Source organism: Balearica regulorum, chromosome 5, assembly GCF_011004875.1.
Source record: "Balearica regulorum gibbericeps isolate bBalReg1 chromosome 5, bBalReg1.pri, whole genome shotgun sequence".
In the NCBI taxonomy this organism is placed as follows: domain Eukaryota; kingdom Metazoa; phylum Chordata; class Aves; order Gruiformes; family Gruidae; genus Balearica; species Balearica regulorum.
In genome coordinates this window covers 62,631,090-62,645,524 of record NC_046188.1, presented here as the reverse complement: position 1 = coordinate 62,645,524, position 14,435 = coordinate 62,631,090, and the positions used below count along the sequence as shown (strand labels likewise).

Here is a 14,435-nt window from a genome sequence, read left to right as displayed (position 1 = left end):
GCTAGACTAATGCATCTCCGATAAGTACTTACAGAACATACCTTTTTTTGATGCTAAAATAGCTTATTACATAAACACATGCACTCATGAAAGATTTTTAGGCTGCACCATTAAATACTTCTGTTTTTCTAAAACTCCTATCTAACCAGCTGTTGCTTTTCAGTCATCCATTTAATTATTGTAGTCTGTTGCCTTGATTTGGCTTTGCCAAATTGGTGCACAGGTGTACTGCACACACTGTTCCAGGCACTTTTTTTTCCCCTTCCCTTCTCTGAAGGGTCATATAGGGTGTCTACATCAAAGAGATTGTTACAGGAAGTTTCACACAAATAGGAAAATGTATTTTTTAAAAAAAGCCTGAGATCTTTAAAGGACTCTGATCACTCTCACTAAACAGTATGTCAACTTACTATACAAACTTGCCCATACTGAGGGTCCATGGCAGTTTACACAACAGTTCTGGGAGATCCAGGCATAAAGAAAATTACACGAAGTATAAATCACAGTATTGAACTTACCTCCAGAGCAGGGGATCAATTTCAATGATCATAATGACATTTATTGAGTATTCTTAAGCCTGGTGGTTATCTCCAGCTGTTAAACTCCTAGGATCAAGCTTATTCCACAGGATCTTTCCATGCTCTCACAGAACAGGTTGCTGATTGTGCAACTCCAGAATAAATAATAATAAAAAAGAAATTTACATTCTTTGTTGTCAGTGCTATTTTTTTTTTCAAAAGTGCTATCATTTAAAGGTATTTCCATTCACCAGCTGGCTCAGTATTAATTTCTCATCCCCCTCCCCTCCTAATCACACGCAAAAATTAGAGAATATGCAGAAGTGAATATAACGAAAATGGAAGATTTTCAATAGGTGTTCGGATAGTAATCTACAAAACCAGCATGAATTTCTGCTCAAAGCTATTGAGAAAACTCTGCTTCCTCCAGACGCCATGATTAAAGTACTGCATATTAGTTCCAGCTAAGTCAATTTTCTTAAATTGAAAACTCCAATGTAACAAAGTTTCATCAAAAAATTTTGTGAAGAGCCATTGTCCCTAACTATCCTCAGATTTGAATAGAGGACACATATGGTCAGTTGTAGCAGGCTTAATATTCCCTCAAAGATTCTACACAAGTTGAGTTCTGAATTACTGTTTCCTGGTATCAACAGTGATTTACTTTAATTTTTTGACTCTTTTCACTGACAATGTTCTTCCTCCATTCCCACCTCTCCCAAAATGGCATAACCAACATACTTCATTTCTTAGGTATTGTCTGAAAGAAGAAAAGTTATTTTAGTGAGTAATCTGTACCCATATATGAGAAACTGAGTTAAAAAACTAGAACTCGTATTACCAGTCAAGATGTTTCTCATCATAAATTATGTTTTACAATTCTGATCAATAGAAATTATATATGTCATACTTCATTCTGTTCACATTCAAATAAGGCATTTAGCAATCAAATATTTAACTGAACAAAATTCTAGAATACTTTTCTTTTAGAGAAACAGTTGTGTGTGATATTTAGAGTATTCGGATGGTTTGCTGCTTTTCCAAAACATGATTCTATTTTAAGACTATTAAAAAGTAAACCCTGAACAACACATAGCATGTGTGTTTAGTTTTTACAGTGAACTCCAGAAGAGAAGATGGAAAACTCAGGGAAATGCTACACAGGCCAGCAGTGTCTCATGACACATTTTACACTATTGACTGATGACATAAGACTACTAACAGAAGAAGAAAATAGAAAGTAAAGTTAGCATCTTCCTTTACAGAACATCAGATTCTGGACTATAAAGATTTTATGAAAACATAACTTGAAGCCCAATTTAGAAAAATGCATAACGCTTTCAACACCCAGTCTGCATCTGTGCAGGATCGAACTTCAGCAAAGCAGCACTGCCCTGTAGCACAGCATAAAATAAGCCCAATAAAGACAGACTGCAAGAAGATCAAACTGGGAAAACATCCCTACTTTTCTTCCATTTCCTACGATACTTCTCTATACCTATGTTTCTTTCATGTCCATGTTTTAAAATAGTCATTTGACATTTACATCTGAATTAATTCCAGCTATAAATACCCCCCCTTTTAATATATCCAGCCAGTTTTAGGATGTTAGCAGCTCACAGTAGCCATTTCATTAAGATCTTCAGGATTTTAAGTGATAAATGATTAATTATCCTTTCATGTTAAATAAAGTCCCTGAAGTATAACAATTAAAATAGGCAAATCCAGATTAAGCAGGTCTCTGAAGATCTTCTGCCCTTTCAAAATAGTTGGCTGTCCTTATACAGTAGCACCTCTGGGTTCTTCAAAATGGTTACTCAGTAAACAATTCTTAAATTCTTACTGAGAAAGTCAGCCAGTGGAGACAAGCAGCCGGTTTGCTCTCTCTGTACCTTTTAATCTCTCCATGGAAATTTTCACCTTAAGTGAAAATCACAACTCATCGCAGTAAAGGCTTTTCTGACAGAAACACACACCCATGATGGACTGGTCAGTGCACCCACTGGGTCTGCCAGGACATTGCAATACCCGTTAAAATAGAATGTTTTTTTTCAGTCCTGGACTAAATAAAAGTTAAGAGTCTTTTCAGCTTACACTTCACAGTTGACCTTCTCCAGCCATTGAAGCATTCTACTTTCAAGTTCAAAATCCACTAACCCCTCACCTTCCCCCAGTAGTGACAACTGCACATAACTACAAGTGCATCTAAAAAAGAATGACCCCATGACAAAATTAGCTAGCTGAGGTGCTGAAGCAGTCTACCTGCATTACTACGGCTCTCTTCCTTCTCTCTGCAGCCACATAATTCATTATACCCAAAGAATGATCCTGATCATCTCCTCATCATTCATGAAGCCTACTACGAGTCAACCATACACCTTTTTCACCAAGAAGGCATGCACTGTGAGTTAAAATGTAATTTTTCTTCCGGAAAGATAGAAAAAGAAATCAGAACTAATCTTCTCTTAGGTCCTTCCCTTCCCCCCCAGTTTATATGGCATAGACCAGCCCGCAATAATCAAACCAGAGCCATTTAGTGTATAGTCTAGTCTTGCTGTGACTAATAGGATGATTGGTTGTATAGCTTCTTTATGGTTGTTCATTATATCACCCTTACATAAAGTAATTTAATTTCAGTGGGATAATTAGGGTATTTCTAATCTAACTGATAGTCTGAATGAAATGAGATTCTCAGAGGGAGATTTGTGTACCAGGAGATTGGTGACCTTCGGCCCCAATTTTCACACAATGTATTAAGCTGACAGCCTTACTTCCAAGCCCTGCTGCACCGGCTCTTCACCACTTGTGCAGATCTATGTGCTACTGGCAGCAATATTGAATGAGGTTCTTCTACCCAAAATCCCATTATTAAAGGTAACTGTAATATTTTATTTGAATTACAGAAAAATAATCCAGGCCATCATTCACTAGTTGGAAATGCAGCACTATTGTTAATCTGCCATGCAAAACATGCAACTAAATTCTTGATTTTAGATTATGTCTTACAAGGCAACATCAAACATATACAACATTTGCTTGATCAACACCTACACATAAAAGTACTGAAATGAAAAACTCATCCCCGCCACAGTTTTCTAGAAACATAAGTAAAAGTTGAAAAAAGCAGCTTCTGTACCACTGGCAAACTGAATCAATGCTATGTTGTATTTATGAACTGAAAAACCAATTTTCTTTACCTTTTGCTGTAACCTGTAGCTGTCAAGCAGACCAGACTACCTGGTTGTTTAACAGACAAGGCCCTCCATTTCTTCACTGACACTTAGACACCAGCACCTACCTTTCTGTCTCTGTTCTCTGGAAGCTGACATATTCCTTTCCCACATCTGTATAATACCATCCTGGCTCAGACCAATCCAGCTCTCTGAAAGCAGCAAGAGCCTTTTTCCTTTAGCTAAGTGTGAACTGAATCTGGCTACTGTAACCTAACCCTCCTCATCATACCTGCAGTATCATCCCTGCGGTTGCACATTCCTCTGTTGATCCTTGCCTTTACAAAGGATGATATCCTTAAATACCAGAAGCCTTCATCCACAGACCTTTGAAATGATTTCCCTGTGATTAGTAAACATCTTCAACAGCTTAGCCTTTAATCCTAAGGGCTAAGAGAAGTAAAAAAGGGCTTACAAACTGAGGAAAACACTTTGCTCTGTCATGTAATTTATTTCTAGTGTTCCAATATTTGATTTAAAGACAGCAAATAAGTAATATGAGCTTTCAGACTTTGTCCCAGGCTAACAAAGACAGCTCAAGTGCGGGACTGAAGACATCCCTCATGGTCTTTCTTTTCCAGACACAATGAAATCCTGTAAACAATGTAGTCAGAGTTTCTACTAACTTCAAAAGCATCACAATTTCACCTATGGCTCTATAGTTACACACAAATAATCAATACATAGTGTCAAATAAATATATATATATATTTAATAAATATATATAGTGTGTATATATATATTTAGCAAGCTATTAACCTATTTCAGCCTAATGAAGCATAATTTAATGTGAGTATGTACACTTGTTTTCTGAAAAAGAAACCTCAACATTTACACTTGAGCACAGAGGAAAATAGATCATCTATAGCATTTATAATTCGACACTTCAAAAAATAGACTTCATACAGAGGTAATTTTTTCAAGAAATTGTTCTGCAACTAGCACCTTTTTACAGGGAGATACATCATTGTTTTTAAAAATCAAAACCCAGTAAACTGCTACATATTATAGCTACTAAAGGCCTTTTCTTTAAAGAACAGCCACATTTAAAAAAATAGTGAGGATTAGGATTCTGTGTACACCCTTATTTCAAACCAATTTGCAGGGGGTGTGTGTATGGATAAATCCAGCATAAGAAGAGCCCACCTCAATCTTTATTTCACTCAGTCTCTCACCTTATCATTATTCAGTAATGGTCATTTGGTTTTTTGGTGGTTTTTTTTTTCACGAAACTTTGCACTTGAAGCCATGTCAGGCCACTTCCTTGGGAATTTGTTGTTAGCAAGTCACTAACCTGAAACATGGTAATGGCTCTTTTACAGAAGCAGCAGTCTTGTCAGGGCCTATTTAGGAGACTCTTGAGTTCATGGTTCATTGACCTGATAAAATGAAGAAGCCATTATAGTTTAATGGGACAATATAGAGTTCTAGAGTTCCCATATAAGAAGTAAAGGGTTTATACTAAAGACGTCAAGGGGCCGTTTTCTACTTTTTGCATACCACAAAATGAATTTTAAATACATTTTCAGAGAGAAGACAGTGTCAATCAAAAGTAGTTTTAAAATAATTTATATATTACAGTGTCTTCATCAGATGGCTACCTTGAGATTTGCCAAAATGTCATTCCTGGTCAAAGGATAGACAAACAAATTAAGTCCTTGCAACGCTTGCAGATAATCTTACATTAACTGATTGACCAAAATATATCTAAGGATTAAGAGTATTTCCTACAATAAATCTACTTTACATTAAATCGTTAAAGCTTAGAAGGGCAAATCAAAAGCAAATGTATTATTATTTTATTAGTGTATTTAAGAGGTACGGATAGTACTGATTTCTGCTCTGTTTCTGCATCTGCCATCAAATCAACACAACTCAGTATTAATCTGTACTTCAGATGAGTCTTCACCGGTAAAATATGACTAACTCTCCTTTACAATGTACTCTGACGTCCTCAGGTGAAGTGATATAGACATATTTCTACTTTAAGGGTTTGTCTCACTTTTAAGAGAAATCATGCAACTCTGTGGTGACCTGAAGATCAGTTATTTTGCTAGGAAAATAAGAGGCAAGTAAAGAGCACCCCACGCTACAGTCCATTTTTGTTCAATTTGAAAGAAAAGCACTGAAGCCTTCTGCTGGACTGAACCATGTTTTATGTACAAGCCAGGCTAGAGCTATAAGGACAACCTGAGGTGGAAGAGGGAAAAACCAGCCTTTTAAACATTTGGCCAATAAAGCACATCTTAAATCTAGCTACAGCCCCTGTACGCAAATTCAAAAAAATGGTCCTCATATCATTAAGCCTTCATAAAAGCTGACAGTACTCAGCAGTTCCCAAATGATGTTTCACTGCTTCATTGGAGGCTGCCCCTGAAAAGACACACAAAGCATTTTCAATCAATAGCAGAAAGTTATCTTTTTTTTTTTTTTTTTTTTATAACTAGTAAGTTTTGTCCTGATATCAAACTGAGAAAGAGCACACAAAAAATATTTCCCCTCCCCTTAAAAAAAAAATCTTTATTCTTAGCACAGTTAATAGAGTGACAAATTGCTATGGTATAGAGAGTGTCAGGGAAAGAGAAGACACATCTACTTTCACATATTTCAGCAACATTCAAACCATGCCAGCATTAACAATGATATACTTCAATCACAGGAAGCCTTGCTAAAGCTCCATTTTTAAAAGCTACAACTGCTATGAAGACATGATTATAAAATTGCTTTATTTCTTACCCATTATATTACTGCCACCAAATAAAATACTTCAGTTAAAAAGAATCCAGACTGTTCCAGGAAAAGTCTTGAACTAGCATCACTGTCAGCAGTGTTTGGAGGTGGAGGACATATAAAGAAAAAAAAAATAAATCAGAATTTTAGGCAAAAATAATCCTTAAATTTTACTAATTAAATAATGCACTAAAATTTTTACTTTAGCATCCCACTTTTTTTTTGCTGAGTTTTATTTAGATGCAGAGTTCATGTCTTGCCCTTAAAAGCTACACTATATTAGAGCACTCTGTGAAATGACTCCAACGTTAGGTCTCCAAAGAGAACTGCAAATAATCACACAATTCTTAGTGTAATTTGTTCAGTGCTTAAAACACTCAAGATTCTCTGAGAAGAGGTTATCTATATAGATGTGTTATATAAAACTCATTAACTGTATATCAAACTTTGCCACCACATTTCAGCACAAACCACATAACTAAATTAAGAGTAATTCACCAGAACTGCCATGAAAACACAAGTTTTAGAGACAAATATACAGTCCACTACAAAATTCATACATGAATCATGCTTTGTGCAATGTTACTGTCTTGCTATTTTTTTCTGGGAACAGTAATTGTTTACTGTGTTTCATCCATTTCTATTGTCTCCACTGATTACTGGAATCACATTTCTAGGGTAAACAAGGTGAAAAAAAATCTCCTCTTTCCCACTGTCCCATTTTCTGTCAGAAAGGTTTGAAGCAAAGTAGGCCTCCCAATAAGTTTTCTAATCCAGATAAGCAGGGCTAAGATATCTGACAGCTGTTTCACGCTCTTCATCATCATCTGAAACAATCAGTACGCATTAGAGACTACTTTTCCCTTTACAAAGGTGATAATTAGATAACAAGCTGAGATTAAAGTAATTACAGTTAGACAGCTGGCAAGGCAGCACAGTCATGTTGAAATATTGTTGATACTTCAGCATCTGGTTCTAATAACAGCACAGGCTAAAAGATTTTACATTAATTACAGCACATAATTTAATATAAACATATTTAATTACAATTGATGAGCGATAAACTGTTCAAGAATGACTTAACCCCTTACACATGTCAAAATGATTGGAACTTCATATACATCTTTCCACTTTAGAAGCAAGCTACAGTCAGTATGAAAGGTTAGGAATCTCCATTTTTAAGAAAGGGCTCTAACTGGAAAGGTGAATTATTGATATCTAATTTAAATCTAATTAAAAAAACATGTTAAAACTGACAACATACTACAGAATTCAGGATCAGCTCCAGTAAGACATTTAGACAGAATTGCAGCTAAGCCCAAAATTGCTATCTCAAAAATTCCATTGCAATTGCCACCCAACCCTGAGGCATCTACAGCTCCCTGGTGCCTGTATAGTTTTCCCAAGGATGTTCTCAATTACTCTGATCTTATCAAAGCAAGGCAACACAGAGCCTCTGCTCCTTCCTAAACCACTTTGGATCTGGATGCAAGGGCCTACTCCAAGAGTGCAAGGGACGTAAGCACCCTCCTGTGTATTTGAAACAGTCATTGGATAAGACACAAAACAGTCCTAAGAGTTTAGCTGGTAGACCTTCAAAGGTACTGACACTAACCATTAACTTTCTACATCATGCTCACTCTTGTTCTCCTCTCCGCCCTCACCAACATTTTTGTACATACTCAGTCAAAACTATTTGTAGTAGGAGGGTCCAACAAAGGTTGCTACAGCTTAAAAAATTACAGCGGTGGCAAAGAACGGTAGAAGTGAGACAAGCTAATCCCTCTGGCAAAAAGGAAGAAAATGAAGCCTGATTTTCTGGGAACACATTTCACTCACCAATAGTGTAAGGATCCCAGTGCTTACCTCCACTCCTTATGCTCCTCCTTTGCCACCCATCCATAAGAAGGAGCACCCCTTGCTTCTCTTCCCCAGCCAGGAATTTATGCACCAGCCCCCCTCAGAGCAGAAGCATTTTCCTACCTTCCATGCAAACACAGAAGGCTGCAAGGTACCTGCAAGGCTGGCCACACATCCTCGCCCAGTCTTAGGCCTCCACTCTTATCATAGTCTGGCCATGCACATGTATAAAAAAAAAAATTGCTGCCTTTGGGCTCCAGCCTGACACTCCCCTGAGCCAGTGAAGTCTTCGTGCCTTGTTTACATCTGACAAAGCCAAAGCTTTGTATTTGACCAACACTGAAGTAACTTTAAAAAAAAAAATAAAATCTTCTGACATCTGGGGCTTTTTCAACTGAAATAATTAAAAAAAGACCAAAAAAAAGACAAGAGAGGCTGGGTATGCTGTGATCCTGAAGATGGCACGTGATATGAGTAATAAAAATTGAGAAATGTGCACTGATCATGATGGGGAACCCATTAATGTACATATTAGGCCAAAAGCGTATTCACATTGGCTGTCCTGAAGAAATAAAGTCATAAAGGTGACATTAAGATGACCCCAAAGACAGCATATGCCCTGTATGATAATTTGGCTCTTTTCCTAAAAATGTAACTTCCCCCCCCATCTTCAAACAGGCAAAAAATAAAACAGTCTGCTGCCTTAGGAGAGAAACAGAAAAGCTAGGCCTAAAGCAAAAATGCAGACAAGCATAATTCTCTTTTCCAGACTAACCACCATTACAGTTATACACAGAATATATGATAATTTTGTAGCACACCTTACCTAACACTGACCCTTGGCATCTACAGTGCATACCCTATATGGTGTTTAAACAGTTCTAGTTAGCATGGACCACGCAGTATGTCCATTCAGCTGCAATATTTCTGACAAGGCTGTAAAGCCATCTTTTTATGAGTGTACTCCCCCAGTCTCGACTCAAAATAAAACAGATATCTAGAATATCACATCATTACTTACAGGGCTACTGAAAAAGAGACACAAAAAATAAAAAGGAGGAGATCATGTGAGGTGGTATCTTTAGAAAAATAACAGGATTAGACTTGAGAGAATACCAGGGAGGATGATCAGGGATTTTAGTCCCATGATTAAAAGAATTGTATGTCCCTTACAGGTACTAGGTCAGAAATAGAATGAACATCTTTTCAGTATTGATGAGCACTTTTAATTTTTATTTAAAGGTTTCTATACAAATCTAGCCCTTTCTTTCAACTAGTCCCAGATAAAGATAATGGATTTCTTCAGAATTATCAATGTTCACGTCTCTACTCCAACCTCCTTTAGCAACGTATAGTGTATTACAGTTCCCTGGGTAATGATATATAGAAAACCCACAGTGTTTCCCTGTGCTGTGAAACAAATAGCTTCCATTGATGGGATGCTCAAAATAACAAGCCCTTTGGAAAGATTAGCCTAAAAACTGAGTAGGCGGCAATGTAATTAATTCAAGAAAAATCATAAAGAGCTCAATTTTCTAATCATTCATTTTAAACTTCTGGACAAATGAGTCATTCCACAGATATAGCCAAATAAAGTACAGTGAGCGCTACCTACCTGAATTCCTGTAGTCAAAGAATAGTTATTAGCTTATTTTCCATTTTATTTACTCTCTTATGAATCTAAGAGCCTCTTACCAATTTTAATCTGTCCAACAGATTTTTCCTATCACAAACATTGTTTTTCTGTGTTTTTACAAAAAAAAACCTCTATATTTTTGTCCTTCTCTGTCTTTGGGATTCAATGCCATCAGCAATGCCAACGGAACTGTAACAGCAACTTGTTATTGCGTCACAGTGCATTACTTTTCTTTAAAAGGTCTTCTTTCAGCCCTACAGAGAAAAGTTCTAAAAAAAAAAAATTAAGTATTTTACACTTACATGAGGTAAAATAAATCTCAAGAAACCCAGAGTACCCTGGGTGGAAAGCAGTTTAGTTGAGGACAAATATTAAGTCGTTAGTTTATTATCTCTTCAAGGTTTCCTTTTCTTTTTGGACTTAAAACTGAGCAATAATAAAAAACCATAACATATCAAAAGTGATTTCTAGATAATACTTGCACAGAAAGATTAAATATGTGGCCTGAGCAAACTGACAACTTTGATGAACAAATTTTGATGAACGGCTTTTGCTTACCATCAGTTTTTTGTCATTATGTGACTTTCTACGTTGTGTTAAATCTGGAAGGTCAAAGCTACTCAGTTATGCTGTTGGAGTTACACCTTCTCCAACTGTCTACTTACTTTTCAGAACTGCAATCAGTCAAAATCAAAACCTAATTCTACTTTTGACATGAGGTCTGAACAAACTTCTCTGCTATTACCACCAGTGTCAGTGCACATGGAGAAATAGAATATGTGTTGTTGGTACACAGCAAGAATTTGACTTCATTACTCTGTGCAAATGCACTAGTCATTTCCCCGACAACTGATAATTTGCACATAGCTTGCACAGCTAGCTTCTCTCAGCAAGACCACAGAAGGGTATATCTTTAGCCTGAAGTGACTGATGCAGAGTATATAGTAACTTCCCTCAGATTTTCTGTTGACCTCAGAAAATGATGTAACCTCACTCTTCATCGTGTCCTGTGTAGCAAGTAGCAGAAGTTCTGATGTTGTGCTGAAAAAGAAAAAGGGTATCAGCACTGATGCATTGTTCCATTTTAACATTGTCTCTCATTCACTTAGAACCACTGTGGCCTTACCCCAAACCTCATGACAGACAAAGGCACTGAAATACAGAACTAAGTTACTGCAAACTTGAGCTTGAGAAGGGAGATGATAGACATTAACCAGGGCAGGAGGAAGGAGAGATGGTGGGGATGGAAGGGAAAGAGAGCTTCATATCTTTCAAGCCTGGTCATTATTCTCTTAAGAAGCAAACCACAGGTTACCTTTTCAGAAGAGGTTCAGGTCAAGAGAATCTCATTTTCATTCCATATTTTAAGACTTACAATTCAGTAGCTCAAAAAAAGTAGTCAAAAATCCATTTACAGGTCAAGATCACTCATATTACCTCATCTTAGATCCTGACCTTCCCAGTAGTTTCAGGGCAGGGAGACCTCTGAGGATGAAAGTGTCTGTACTATACTTTTAATTGAGCTGTGCAGAGTCACTAAGGCACCTCAGCATGCTTGGCTTTCTGAACACAAACACATACAAAGAAATTGTGTGTGCACTGGTGTTTCGTGGTAGATGATCACATTCTGGTAAAGGATGATGATGCATGAAAAAATCTGCCATACTACTCAGGTTTTACTTCCTGTACAATTTAATATTAAGGTATAATAAATGTTTTGATTAACATTGTTTCTGTTTAAATTTTGCTATACCCCTCTACCTTATAAAATTAAAAATTACCTTCTGTAGGCATACAATTTTGTGCAATAATTAAAAAAGCATATTTTACAACAGTTAGCCCCAACAGGCTATGTTTTTCTTTATGTTAATCCTAGCCAGTTGAAAGCAGAGAAGTTGATAAACCCTCTTGCAGGACACGTGAAGTCCTCTGTTTTGTAATGTGGGTCCTTGTAGCACAAGACATAAGTAAAGCTAAATATGAAAACCAGAATGGCTCCGCGGCCAATTAAGTCACTCATCTCAACTTTCGTTCCTAAATGCCAGTCTGTCTGCATTGAGTGCCATATACCACACATACCTTTTTAATAATAATAAAACTTCCCGGGGTGTTCTGTATGAGCTATGAAGATAGTAAAGATCCACGCATAGGCTATGAAAATTCAAGAGCTTGTGGCCATATCTTAGCAAGATCTATCATATGAAACAATACAACACAGACACACAGCAAAATGTTTTGTGTTTCTGGGTTGTTTTTAAACCAAATAATTTAATTGATCCTGCTTAGACTGTGACCACAGACATCTGAGCAGGCACAAAGCAACTCTTACCCCTGGCAGGTAGAATGGGAGTAGAAAGCTGAAAAGTGAAAAAAGGAAAGAACTGCTTACATTGCATCCACTGCAGAAATTCGAACAGGAATGTCACACCATCAGAATGCCATTTCATGGTACACTGACATGGCAGCAAAGCAAGCTGGAAAGTTTCTCTATGTGCTTGTTCCCATGTGCGCAGAGCTCTTAGCTCTGCCAGTACAGCTGTCTGTGGAGTCACAGTATAAATCCACCACTAAAATGATTCAAGTTAGAAAACAAATGAGGAGAGTTACTTGGATCACAGATTGTTCTGGCTTATTAATGATCACAGCATCGTTTGCCACACAAGTGCTAGTTGAAAGCAACAGAGCAGAAGCAAAAGCAAAGAGTGAACCTCCTCCGCCAAAGCAGCACTTCATGGATGGACCACTTCGGTCTGCTTGTGGATTCAATTCACAGCTTTAGCAATCTTCAAATCCTGTCAGTGAAGTGTAGCCTAACACAGAAGTGCAAGACAGATACACAGTATTACTTTGAAATCACCCATGTAAATAACTATATCTACTAATCCCCGTGGAGACACACACATACCTGATCATATAATCATCGATTATAGTGTCAAAGTAGCTATAACAGACTACACTGTTCACATGCCCATGTTGATCATTATCCTTCCATCTAATTTGTATTGGTAAGAAGTAAGCATAGGGAGTATGCTATCAATTCCAGTCCTCAGTCTCTGATTTCACAAACTAGTCAGATAACAGGTGTTTCTGTGCATTGGTCCCAGAAATCACTGTAAAAGTCTCATTGTTCTAAATAACATCAACACAATTCTGTATTAAAGAAAAGCAAGATGGCAACTTTGGCATCACACTGTTAGTAGGTTATGGAGAAATAATCACAGGTCTCAGCTACATAACTGGTACACATGCTGATGAAAATCCTTTACAATGTATACAAAAGATTTAGGAACAGATTTGTATAATAACTAAAAGTAACACCACCATCTTCTCACACTTCAGCCTATACTGTTGTCTGAACAATCTGAACCGAAGATCGTGCACTGTCAGATGGTTTAGGTTCATGCCTCTACCACATCTATCGACTCGCATGCAAAAGATTTTGCGCCCCTTTCCTTCTCACTCCTCCATACACATCACCTTTGTTCTAGCACTGTTCATCCCTGTTCTCATTCTGGCTGAGGAAAGACAATGTTCATTTTGCCACCCATTATTTCTCATATCTCAAGTGGCTAACTCTTATACACAATGCACAAAATACAACTATACAAGCAGAAAAAAGAAGACCAAAGATCCAACCCTGTATTTCCTCTTCCATACTCAGTCTTTTTGTTTCCCTAATCTACTCATGACTTTTTAATTTATTTTTTTTTTAACTTCATGTCCTTCACCTACTGCTATCTTTCATTCAATTTCTTGATTACAAAGAATATAGGCATATAGTGCAAACCAGTGTCCCAGTTTCCTCCTCAAAACAGAAAACCTCAACCAAAGAAAAGAAAAGAAACCTGAAAACCACATCTGCTCCACAAAGCGCTCCAGATGCAATGCCTACTGGCCATGCTGCAATTGTTCTCTGCGACTGCTCATGCCTCTTTAGAGCTAACGTGCTTCGGGGCAGAAATTCTTTTGTCTGGCACATCTACCTTTTGTGAATCGCAGTGCACACTTGGAGGTAAACACAGGGCACTCAGTTTGATGCAGGTTAAAAAAAAAAGTCATACAAACAAGGTCGTCAATATAGATGTAAACTAAAGCCCAGGCTCTGACCAATGAATTTAAAAGCTTCTTCACCTCCACTGGAGATATTTCAGATAGGCAACAACTATTTATATTTGCTAAATCCAACACAGTCGAGGGGGAGAAGGTGATTTATAAGATTTGAAGGGAGAGGAGGTGATGTACAAGTCTAGATCCAAATGCCCCCAAATTTTGGAGGAGTTGAATTCTAAATCAGTACATCAGTACCTTGCATTCCATGGTAACTCCAGTGCATGTGGTTTCCTCTTTGGGAGGTTTGTGTTTTGTTGTTTTTTTTTAAATACAGAATACACAAGTAATGAAGTCTATCTACAAGGGCAGAACTTTCATTTCATTCTTTACCATTTAAAATAGATTAGGACT

General features: G+C 37.2%; 2 long non-coding RNA genes across 2 annotated transcripts in view; both read right to left on the bottom strand.

The window, feature by feature from the left end:
- The window catches only part of LOC142602116 (uncharacterized), an 86,538-nt gene that overhangs the window by 34,181 nt on the left and 37,922 nt on the right, over positions 1 to 14,435 (bottom strand). The window lies entirely within an intron of this gene.
- Positions 4,002 to 9,169, bottom strand: LOC142602114 (uncharacterized). Its single transcript, XR_012835815.1, has 3 exons — positions 6,485 to 9,169; positions 5,043 to 5,127; positions 4,002 to 4,138 (listed from the first exon to the last, which is right to left on the bottom strand). It is a non-coding gene; the product is annotated as an uncharacterized LOC142602114 (long non-coding RNA).